The following is a 12,042-nucleotide window of genomic DNA, read 5'->3' as shown; positions in this document are numbered from 1 at the left end:
ATTTCTATTCATCATTTGTATGTCACCTCAATTAGACTGTTAAGAGCCTGTGTCTCAGGGAGTGTCATGTTTTAATGCATATTATAGCTGCTCTGTGAATACTTCTTAAATGAATGGGCAATAGAAAAAATGTGTGAGTGTGAAGCAAAACAATCACAAAAAGGGGTTCAGGGGAGTGATGAAAGAGATAAATGAGGAACAAAAAAGAGGCATACAAACATATAATAATCAAGAACAGGAGATATACTGGAACCTAGGTAGCCACATAAACACATAAGTAAACCAGGGCAAATAAGACAGCAAGCTCACTATGTAGAACCTGTTTCAGTGAACTAGAAAATTAGAATTGAAACTAAACTGCATTAACAAGACTAGTCACAGTGAGAATGGAGATGTTGGAAAATACAGTACCTTGAAAATTAAATTAAAAAAATTGTCTCATAGTGTCTTATAAGAGAGGGAAGTACTGAAATTGCTTTTCTGGCAAAGCCTTTCCCTTCATCCAACAATTATCCTGAGATACTTGAGATCTCATCTCCATAAATTCAATAGGCAATTGGGGCCACTTTCTCTTTTGAGGCCAGATGCAGAAACAGAAATTACAGTCATTTCCTACATTACAGAAATTAGCTGGCCAGTTGAAAGCCACCTGCACACATTAATTAACATCATCAGAGGTTGGCATCTAGAAGGATCTCTGTAACATACTTCACCCACATAGAGGCCAAGTTCACATAACTAAAGACGACATCTAAGTTGGAAGTTGCACCATACTATGAGTTGATGGTCGTTTTGTGATTTCTGTTCCCATAGCAGTTAAAGAATGACAAATACCTTAACTTATACTACACACATACAAACATAAAATAATAGCTAAATATGACTTCTAGCAAATATAGTTCCCAGTCCCACCACTGTCCATTACCTGTCTAAGAAGTAATAGTTTTCCTACAGTTTTATCTGTTTCTTCTTAATTCTATGTTATACATCTAAATATGCCCCCCAAAATTATTTATTTAAAATCTTAGATATTTCCTTATGCTACTGACATAATCAAGAATTGTGATAGACTTAGAAGTGTGAGATCTGCCAGGCGGTGGTGATGCACGCCTTTAATCCCAGCACTTGGGAGGCAGAGGCAGGCGGATTTCTGAGTTCAAGGCCAGCCTGGTCTACGAAGTGAGTTCCAGGACAGCCAGGACTATACAGAGAAACCCTGTCTCGAAAAAAAAAAAAAAATAGAAGTGTGAGATCTGATGATGCAGTGAAAAGAAGCATAACAAAGTGAAATTCTTAGCTACTGTAAAAAGTCCCTCTATCATAATCCTTAGTCAGGTTTGTTTGATTATGACTGGGATTACAATACAGGTGGATCTTGCTTAGCATGTCAGTGTGGTAGCATTCAAGGTTCAGTGCTTGCTGGGGGCCATTTTTTTCTATAGCAGTCTGCACAGCACCTCTAGTTCTATGACAGCTCTCCAACAGGTAGTCTCCTAGTCCGTTAAAAACTGATTTCTCGATGTGCTACATCTAAAGAGTATAGTGTCTTCAGCCATACAGTATTGCCATGTACTTAGGAGGGCTAACCTACGGCAATGGCAGTAGGCTGTGTTGCTTTGTAGGCCAATAACTAGCAGAAAGGAATATGATAGCTTACATCATGATTTTCATTTAATAGCTCATATATTCTATGAGTACCACTGTCTATCCAGGAAGAGTAGTTCTGTTGCAGTAAATGTCCAACCCAAATAAGCCCAGGAAATGAAAACACAACTCAATTTATATGAATACAAGCTGCACACCTAGTTTGGGCAGATCTAGCACTGCACTACCATCTTCCCCATCTATGAGACCCCTTATAACTTGCAGTTTCTCCAGGCCATGTGTTCTACTTTCCTTCTTCCACCTCCTCTGTCGTTCTCTCATGTTCTCTCATTCTCTCTCGTGTTCTCTCTCTCTCTCTCTCCCTCCGTCCCTCCCTCCCTCCCCCCTCTCTCTCTTTTACTCCCAAAACCTTCAGCTCTACCTTCTGCTCTTTCTCCACCCAATCATTGGCTCTAGCCTGTACTTATAAATAAGGTGGCAAGAAGGTTTACAGGAAATCACCCGAGTGCCGACTCATTCCTTGTTATCAGCCCCTCACAGGAGAACAGATTAACATCAAATATAATTAGCCCCAGGGCTATCTGCAACATAGTTCCTCCATTTTTAATTTATATTTTGATATTACTTTACTAACTAGTTCATTTCCGCAAGGCTTTTTAATACATCCTTAGTTTTCATTGGACTGGAGAATCAGTATTATCCTACATAGCAACCTCAAAATTATGGCACGAGATGAATTAATTCTCAGATGGAAACAACATGAAACATGTTCAAGGGAAAGTCCACAAATGAATTCCACTCAAATGATGCAACTGGCTTAAAGGAATATGACAAAAAAACTAAATCAGCAACATCAGGTATCTGTACACAAGCAAAAAAACAAAAACATTCTTGTTGTATTACTAGCAATCACGGAACAAGAGATGCAAGTCTGTACATCTCAAATCCAGTGCATCAAGCAAGTCTAGCAGCTGAGTGTGGGCCAGCTGATGTCAATGACGGTAGATCCAGCAATCAAAGCTGAAAAGTGAACTGGACCAGACTAAAGACAAACTGGAGGAAGCTCCAAATGAGCTGAGTGCCTGAAAATTTGTTTACATCTGATAGGTAAACAAAGCCTCTTCCCCAGGCCAGACTTCCCTGACAGTCCCACCTTGAAAAAGGCTGTGTTGGGACAGCCAAGTACTGGTTTCCACACAAACATTCAAACTTTTTGAGCCAAAAAAGTCACCAGTCACATTCTTATAATGCCCAGCTTATAATGTAAAACTTACCAGATGAACCTTGTGTTTCAGCTTCTTTCTCATCTTGCTTCAGGTGCCACTGGACTATTCCAAAGAAGGGGCCACCTCTGAAAAATTCTACTTCTAGGACACATAGATGCTTCAGAAATGTTTCTGTTTGAAGAAAACAGAGGGAGAAACAGAAGTTACATCTGTAGCACACTGTGTCTTCAGATAGTTTGTAGGATCAAAAACCTAGAAGTTTTAAATCCTGAGCATTTAAAATTCAGAAAATGTTGAACTGGAATATGTGTAGCTCTTAACCTTGAGCATAGAAACTTCCAGACACTGCACTTCAGTTATGCCAATAAGACTATGGACTTCATGATGTTGAACTACTGAGTCATAACTCAAATGAGGCAAATTTGACTTTTAAAAGGATTTACATACTAAGACCCAACTTCCAATAGCTATGTGGCAATCATGGCATAGCTACCAATACAAGCAGTGCATATATTTCTCCAATTAGCTTTGAGCTCTATATTAATGTAGTGGAGGCTTAAATCTGCGTGTTTTTTTTTTATCAACGATTTTGTTCTTCAAACACTTGTACAAACTGTAAATAACCTTAAGTGTGCTAATGTGAACGTCTGGTCTTAAACTTCAGGTTTCAACTGCTTGGCGCATTATAGACATTCATCTCAGAACTACACTGGATCAAGTATTGGCTATGATGAGACTCACTCCATTATTCAGCAAACCATCTCACTCAACAGGCTTATGTTAAACAGCATTGCCATTGCTGTTAAATGGCGGAATGGGCTCTTTCATTGTTTGAGGGCCTTTTGTATTGAGTTCTTGATATTGAGTTAAATGTACCTTGAAATAGTTGTTTTTTTTCTTTTTAAATTTAATTTGATTTTTTAAAATTGCAAACAGATTTTCTTTCATACAATATATTCTGAATATGACTTCCCCTTTCCCAACCCTTCCCAAACCTGCTATATCTCCCCACCTCTTCAAATCCACACCCTTTCCTGCTCTCTCATTTGAAAACAGGCATCAGCAAGGAGGAAAGGAAGGGAGGGAGGGAGGGAAGGAAGGAGGGAGGGAGGGAGGGGTGGGAAGAAAATAATACAACTAAATAAAAGCAAATAAACCTGAATAGGACAAAACAAACAAATGAATAGAAAAAAAGAGCCAAGAAAAAGCACAGGAAACACAGACATGGAGACACATACATTGGCACATATAGAAATCCCCTAAAAACACAAATCAGAAACAATAATATGTAAGCAAAAAACCTGTAGGGTTGGATAGAAAAAAAAACCTCCAAAAATACCATTAAGTTCATTTTCTGTTGACATCTCCTGTTGGGCCTACCCTTAAGAGTCCTTTGTTTCCCCAGAGAGACTCCCTTGGTGAAAGCTAAATTTTAATTTGCTAGTGGTTTTCAGTTGGAGATAGCTTCTGAGTTAGGGATGGAGGCTTCTGTCCATTCCTCTCTCAGAGCTGGGACCCACCAGGTAAGAACCTGTGAGTAGGCCCTCTTCATGCTGCCACAGACTCTAAATTCATATGTGCATTGATTGTGCTGTGTTTAGAAGGCCTAATTTCCCTGTTCTTCTCCATCCCCTCTGGCTCTTTCAGCCTTTCTGCCTCCTCTTCCATAGGATTCTCTGAGCCCCAACAGGAAGAAGTTGACAGAGGCATCCCACTTAGGACCAGTTGCCTCAAGCTCTCTCACACTCTGAACATTATCCAGCTGTGGGTCTCTGTAATCACTCTCTCCCATCTACTGAAGGAGGAAGCTCTCTGATGATAGCTGAGCAAGGCACTAAGCTATGCATATAGCAAAATGCCTTGAGGAATCATTTTGTTGCTATGCTCCTTTATAGAACAGTAATATTTGATTTTCTGAGGCGATCACACCATTGGCTTAAGGTCTTTCCTCCTTTCTATTTTAAGTATCTGGTGCTATATACTTACCTCTCAGCAACACTTCTGTATGTATCTGAAAATCAATTTTGTTGTTCATTTTATGATAGTCTTCAAGATTCCTATTTTAATGGCGCCCTCTTCTGTCAGCACAGCAAAGTCCAGATACCTAAACTCCTCTCCTTTTGTCTTTTTTTTTTTTTCCATTTTTTATTAGGTATTTAACTCATTTACATTTCCAATGCTATACCAAAAGTCCCCCATATCCACCCACCCCCACTCCCCTGCCCACCCACTCCCCCTTTTTGGCCCTGGTATTCCCCTGTACTGGGGCATATAAAGTTTGCAAGTCCAATGGGCCTCTCTTTCCAGTGATGGCCGACTAGGCCATCTTTTGATATATATGCAGCTAGAGTCAAGAGCTCCGGGGTACTGGTTAGCTCATAATGTTGTTCCACCTATAGGGTTGCAGATCCCTTTAGCTCCTTGGCTACTTTCTCTAGCTCCTCCATTGGGAGCCCTATGATCCATCCATTAGCTGACTGTGAGCATCCACTTCTGTGTTTGCTGGGTCCTTTTGTCTTTTTTAGCCAGAGGTTAATAAGTTTTATTAATATTTTCAGCAAAAGATCCATTTTGTTTCATTTTATCCATTGTCTTGTTATTTCATATTTTGTTTGCTTCTGCTCTTCTTTTTCCCATTTCTGCTCCTTTTGGTGTGTTCTCTTGTACTGTGTTCTTACCTTTCCTCTCCCTCTCTCCGCAAAGCACTGAAGGGTTAACCCAGATTCACATGGTAGGCAACTGCTCTGCCACTGATGTAGATCCCCAAACCATATGGTTCTCTTGTCTCTATTTGGACACTAAATTTGGCTCTCCACTGAAGCTGGTCTTTGCTACTTAGTGAGATCTTTTTCCCTTCCTTTATCCCCCCAGGCTTCCCTCCATATCACTAAATAGGAGAGAAAGTAGGCTAGAAGGAAGACAGAGACCGAGATCTCTGAATGTAATTTCTTTCTTCTTGTTTCTTTGAGCAGGACCACTAACAAACTGCAACCAACCCCCCAAACGACCAACAACCACCCTGCCTCTCCGGATGCTAGCATTTCTATATCCACTGAAAAGTTTCCAGAATTCCAAATGTCACACAACTTCAGAAACTATCTGCTGCTGGCAAAACCGTGCCTGTGTTAGGGTGCAAGGCAAATCACAGTGAGCTGCTGCAGACACTCTAAAGCAGCCCAACATCCCACACCTGGGATTAAAACGAAAGCATGAAAAGAAAAGAAAAGGAAAGGAAAGGAAAGGAAAGGAAAGAAAAAGAAAAAGAAAAAGAAAAAGAAAAAGAAAAAGAAAAAGAAAAAGAAAAAGAAAAAGAAAAAGAAAAAAGAAAAAAGAAAAAAAGAAAAGCCGGGCGTGGTGGCGCATGCCTTTAATCCCAGCACTCGGGAGGCTGAGGCAGGTAGATTTCTGAGTTCAAGGCCAGCCTGGTCTACAGAGTGAGTTCCAGGACAGCCAGGGCTACACAGAGAAACCCTGTCTCGAAAAACCAAAAAAAAAAAAAAAGCACATTCTTAGGATATTTCTGTTTTTAAAGAAACGAAACTTCCAAAATTCTTGCTACACTCTCCCACCCCATCATTCATTTGCCAAAGGTTCTTTTCCCTGAGTTTACCTTTTCCTTCTCGTAATCTATGTATTCCAAACGCTGCACCTTCAAATACCTGCATTGTGAAGTCGCGCATGCGTGTGTGCGTGCGTGCGTGCGTGCGTGCATGCGTGCGTGCGTGCATGCGTGGGTGCATAGGTGCGTGGTGCGTGGGTGCATAGGTGCGTGGATGCGTACTGCGTGGGTGCGTAGCGTGGGGGCGTAGGTGCGTGGGTGCGTATGCCTGTGCATGTACACTGACCCATCTACATGTTTGTTTGTTTTTTAATTGAATGACTTTTGACTTTCTAGTAAAGGTTTTATATATATTCAGGCCCACTGGCTATATCTCTCTTCTGTTTTCTCCTTACTGCAAAGCTATGGAACAAGTCAAGGAACATGAGCAGTAACACACTATAAGTTATTATTATTTCTTCTTTTACTCAGATTTATTTTAAAGTTAGGCTATTCTCTCTCTTCAAATTATTGTAAGGGCATCACTTTCTATCTTTCCTTTTTCTCTTCTTGTTGCTCTGGATTCATTTTGAAGAAAATGCTTGGAAAATCTAACGTGTCATTGTTAGCTACTCAGAACTCTACCGTTAGAAGCCTGTTGCTCCATCCCAGCATTTGTGATTATATGTATATATATATATATGTACAATCTGCTTAGTTTGTATAATGTTATGGGACGCCAGTGGACATGGTAGCATGGTAGGGAAAATACCTCATGAGGCCTCAACCCTAGACAAGCCAGAAGACTATGGAATAATTTTTGTTCTCTTTTATTTTTTAAAAGGGGTTTTAACAATTGTGTTTGCAGCCTTTGCCGAGCTGCCTCTTGCTTGCTGAGCTCCAGCTGAAGGAGAAGGGGGTAAGTAAGGAGGTGCCTATACCACGGCTTGTACAAAGCAGACTGCCCACAAATCCACCGCTGGTAAAGCATCCAGGAAACAACTGGCTACAAAAGCCGCTTGCAAGGGTGCGCCCCCTTCTGGAGGGGTGAAGAAACCTCATCGTTACGGGCCTGGTACTGTGGCACTTCTTTAAAGCAGGTGCTTTTTCAGAAATCCACTGAACTTCTGATTTGCAAGCTTCCATCTCAGTGTCTGGTGCGAGAAAATGTTCAGGACTTCAAAACAGATCTGCGCTTCCAGAGTGCAGCTACTGGTGCTTTGCAGGAGGCAAGTGAAGCCTATCTGGTTGGCCTTTTTGAAGATAATCAACCTGTGTGCTGTCTATGCCAAATGTGTAATAATTATGTCAAAAGATATCCAGTTAGCACGCCACATATGCGGAGAACGTGCTTAAGAGTCCACCATAAGGGGGAAACATTTCATTCTCAAAAAAGGTTTTTTTTTTCTCTTCTTCCTGTTGTCAGTAGTAGTTCTGAATGTTAGATATTTTTTCCCATGGGGTCAAAGGTACCTAAGTTTATGATTGCAAGTGGAAACATAGGGGACAGAATCAGGTATTGGCAGTTTCTCCACGTTCATTTGTGTGTGAATTTTTAATATAAATGCAAGATGTAAAGCATTAATGCAAGCAAAATGCTTTAGTGAACACATTTCAACAATTCAACTTTATAACAATTATAAATAACCCTGTTAAAATTTTCTGGACAATGCCAGCATTTGGATTTTTAAAAAAATAAGTAAATTTCTTATTGGCGGCAACTACCTGGTGTCTGCAGCATTTTTATCATCCAGTAGACCCCATCTACTCACTGTACTTTTCTAACTGAGTTGCCCTGCATGCAAGTACATGCTTTAAATGTTGTCTGTCTTCTATGCTGTTCCTGTAAGTTTGCTATTAAAATACATTAAACTATAAAAAGGGAGGGTGGAGTTGAAAACACCCTGGGCTGCCTTGAGTTCACTGTCCCCATCCCTCTTCCTCCCAAGTACTTACAAGTGTCACCACCAGGTCTGGAGTTCGCAGAACATGTTTAGCAGCATCTTTAATACTTGTAGTATTAAAATACTATCTCAAGATAACCATTTCTTTATGGAGGGAAGAGAGGGGCATGAAGTTCAAAAACACTAAAAAAAAAAAAAAACCTCATAAGACCTGTGAAAGGGGAAAAAAAAAAGCAGGAGGCTGGCTCAGCTGTTAAGAGCACTGACTGCTCTTCTGAAGGTCCTAAGTTCAAATCCCAGCAACCACACAGTGGTTTACAACCATCCATAATGAGATCTGACATCCTTGGCCGGGCGTGGTGGTGCATGCCTTTAATCCCAGCACTCAGGAGGCAGAGGCAGGCAGATTTCTGAGTTTGAGGCCAGCCTGGTCTACAAAGTGAGTTCCAGGACAGCCAGGGATATACAGAGAAACCCTGTCTCGAAAACAAAACAAAACAAACAAAACAAAACAAAACAAAACAAGACCTGTGAAAGGTACTGAAAATCCCAGCTCCATTCCCATAGGCTTATATATAATCAGTGTGGTGGTTTAAATGAGAAATGTCACTCATGTGGTCAGGTGTTCAAATGCTTGATCATCAGTTGGTAGCACTGTTTGAGAAACTATGAAGCCTGTAGGTGATAGAGCTTGCTGGGGAAAATGCATTCATATCATATCTTGCCCCATTTCTAGTTCACTCTGTGCTTCCTGTATGTGGATAAAGATGTGATGTCTCAGTTTTCTACTCTAACAGTTGCTACTATATCTCTCCCATAGCCATGGTCTCTTCCTCTGGAACCATAAGCCAAAATACATTCTTTCTTACCTAAGTTGCTTTTGTCCATGGTATTTTATCACATGCTCAGAAAAGTAATTAATACAGAAGTTGGTAGCATAGAGTGGGTCATTGTTATGAAGACCTGACCATGCCATCTTTGTTTTTGTTTGTATTTGTTTTTGGTTTTTTTTGTTTGTTTTGTTTTGTTTTGTTTTTTTGTTTTTGTTTTTAAAGGAATCTGGAAGACTTTGAAACATTGGACTAGAAAAGCAGTTGAATGATGTAGCCAAGGCATAATGGCCTGTTCTAGCAGGAACATGGAAGAGAGTAGTGCTGAGGGTAATGGAACTGGAATAGAGCCCTGACTCCTGAAGTTTCAGAGGGAAGCAAAGACGTTAACAGCACCTGGGCTAGATCCTATTTGTATGACCGTTTGGCAAAGAATCTGACTGCCTTCTGCCCATTTCCTAAGAACCTGCCTGGAACTAAGTTAAAAAGTTACAGACTATTTTCTCTGGTGGGGGAAATTTCAAAACTGCTTAACATGGGGTCTATGGGCTAGTTATTATTGATAACTTTTATATAGCTCTACAATGCAAAAGAGCAAGTTAGTGCAGAAAAAAGCACACTATAGAGCTTAACGTTACAGCTAAGGCATATACTAAAAAAAGACAAGTGTTAAGGAGATTAGTGTCTTTAAGGATTGTTCTCCTGTTCCATGTTGGAACATGAAGAAAAGTGACCCATCTTGGCTTCCAACCTGTAAAAGCAGAAACTGGAAAGCAACTATTTCAGCCTACAAAAGCAGCTAATGATATGGTTCTAGGGGGTAAAGTGTCTATATCAAACTGGCAGCCAAATGAGGTAGTGTTGGCCACATGGGATTGGCTTTGAAGGCGTGAAAAGTGCAAGTACAGTTACATATTAAGACTCTGTCTCAAAATAAACAAGTTAAAAAAACCAATTTTTTTTAAAAAAGAAGAATGTAGTCATATAATAGACTTCATGGCACATGCTTGTAGCTCCAGCACCCAGGAAGCTAATGGCTCATAACAAGACACCGTCTCCAAAGAAGAAAGAAAGATATTGGCATTTAGGGGGGGATTATAGATTCTTCCTCCATGGTTTCAAAAAGCATCTGAGGCCAGGTGTTGTGTTGCAAGAGAGTCCGTTCATGAAAGGGCAGGTGTAAAGCTATGAAAGTCAAGCCTGGGTTTCAGTGAAAACTCTAAGATGTTGAAGATTCCAGAGCCATGAGAGATCTGCCAAGAACTGCATCCAGAGACTAGAACTACCCCCAAGAGAGAAGTAGATGTATGTTTCAGGCAGCAGAGCTGATGATATGGAGCCATCTAAACGCTTTGGAACTAAAATCTCAGATATTAGACATGGAGCTACAGAATTTGGTATCTGCTTTGGTCCAGTATTTCTCTACTATGCCCCCATTCCTCCACTTAGCAATGAAATTTATACTTTGTACCATTGTATGTTAGAATTATGTAACTTACTTTTTTATTTTACAGGGGATCATAATTAATATATTGCCTGAAGTTGTAGTAGTGACTTTGGACTTTTAAACATTTTGAGTTTGACTAAATGCATTTTGCACTATGATGTGGCCATAAACCTATGGGAGCCAGCAGTGGAATGTAGTAGTTTGGATGAAAAATGTCCTGCTCAGGTATCTGAATATGTGGTACCCCAGTTTGTGGCACTGTTTGGGGAGACTATGGAACCTTTAGGGGTGGGGAGTTTCTAAAGAAAGTATATGATTGGGTTTGGGGTTTTGAGAGTTTATAGCCTTGACAATTTCTAGTTCACATGCTCTTCTTTCTGTATAAGGATAAAGATGTGATCTTTTAGCTTCTTGCTCCAGCTGCCTCCTTTGTCATTTAGACTCTCCTTCTGAAATCATAAGTCAAAATAAACTTTTCTTTCTATAAGTTGGTTTTGGTAAAGCTACTTTATCATGTAATGCAACTGATATAATCAATAAACAATTGGCTGGGTTAGGACTTCTCAATGGCACAGTTTTTCAATAGCCATGTGTGCTAGAGTGGAACTTCCCAATAACATAGCTTCTGGAAAGTCACCAATGTCCCAGAAAGTAATTCCAACAAACTAACCGTATCACCAAACTGAGCTTAGATGAATGTCTTTCTTCAGTTTGTCAGTGCTGTCTTTGTCTAGAGTAAATACACGCTTCTTTATGTCAACCCAGAAAAATTAATATGACCCCATTTAATGGGGAATTGTGAGTATTTTCACGAAATAGTGCTGGGGAAACTTATTATTTTATTTGCAAGAATATAATAAGAAGGCTGGGTGTGGTGGTTAAAAACCTTCACAGTACTAGGAGGCAGAAAAAAGTAAATTTCTATGGCTTTGAGACTAGCCTAGTTTACATAGCAAATTCCTTGCCAGCAACAGTTATATTTTAAGACTCTATCTCAAAATAAACAAGTAAAAAAAACAACCAATTTTTTTTAAAAAGAAGAATGTAGTCAGATAATAGACTTCATGGCACATGCTTGTAGCTCCAGCACCCAGGAAGCTAATGGATCATAACAAGACACTGTCTCCAAAGAAGAAAGAAAGATATTGACATTTAACTATTTTTTATCATACACAACAATTAAGGGAAATGTAAAAGTTAACATTAAATAATTCTTAAAAGGAAACATAGGCAGAAAGTTTTATGATATTGAATTTGGCAACAACTTCTTGGAAAATCACAAACAATAAATAATAATAAGTTGGATTTCATCACAATGGAAAGCCTTTATCTTCCAATGGACACTATCAAGACAATTAGGAAGAAAGTATATAAAATGGTTCATCAGGAAAAGTGCTTATCATGCAAGCCTGATGACCTGAGTTCAATTTCCAGAACCTACATAATGGTGGAAGGAGAGAAATTACTATTTACATGTGCTGTGGAATATATG

This window comes from Mus musculus, chromosome X, assembly GCF_000001635.26.
Source record: "Mus musculus strain C57BL/6J chromosome X, GRCm38.p6 C57BL/6J".
Taxonomy (NCBI): Eukaryota; Metazoa; Chordata; class Mammalia; order Rodentia; family Muridae; genus Mus; species Mus musculus.
This window is presented reverse-complemented; position numbering follows the sequence as displayed.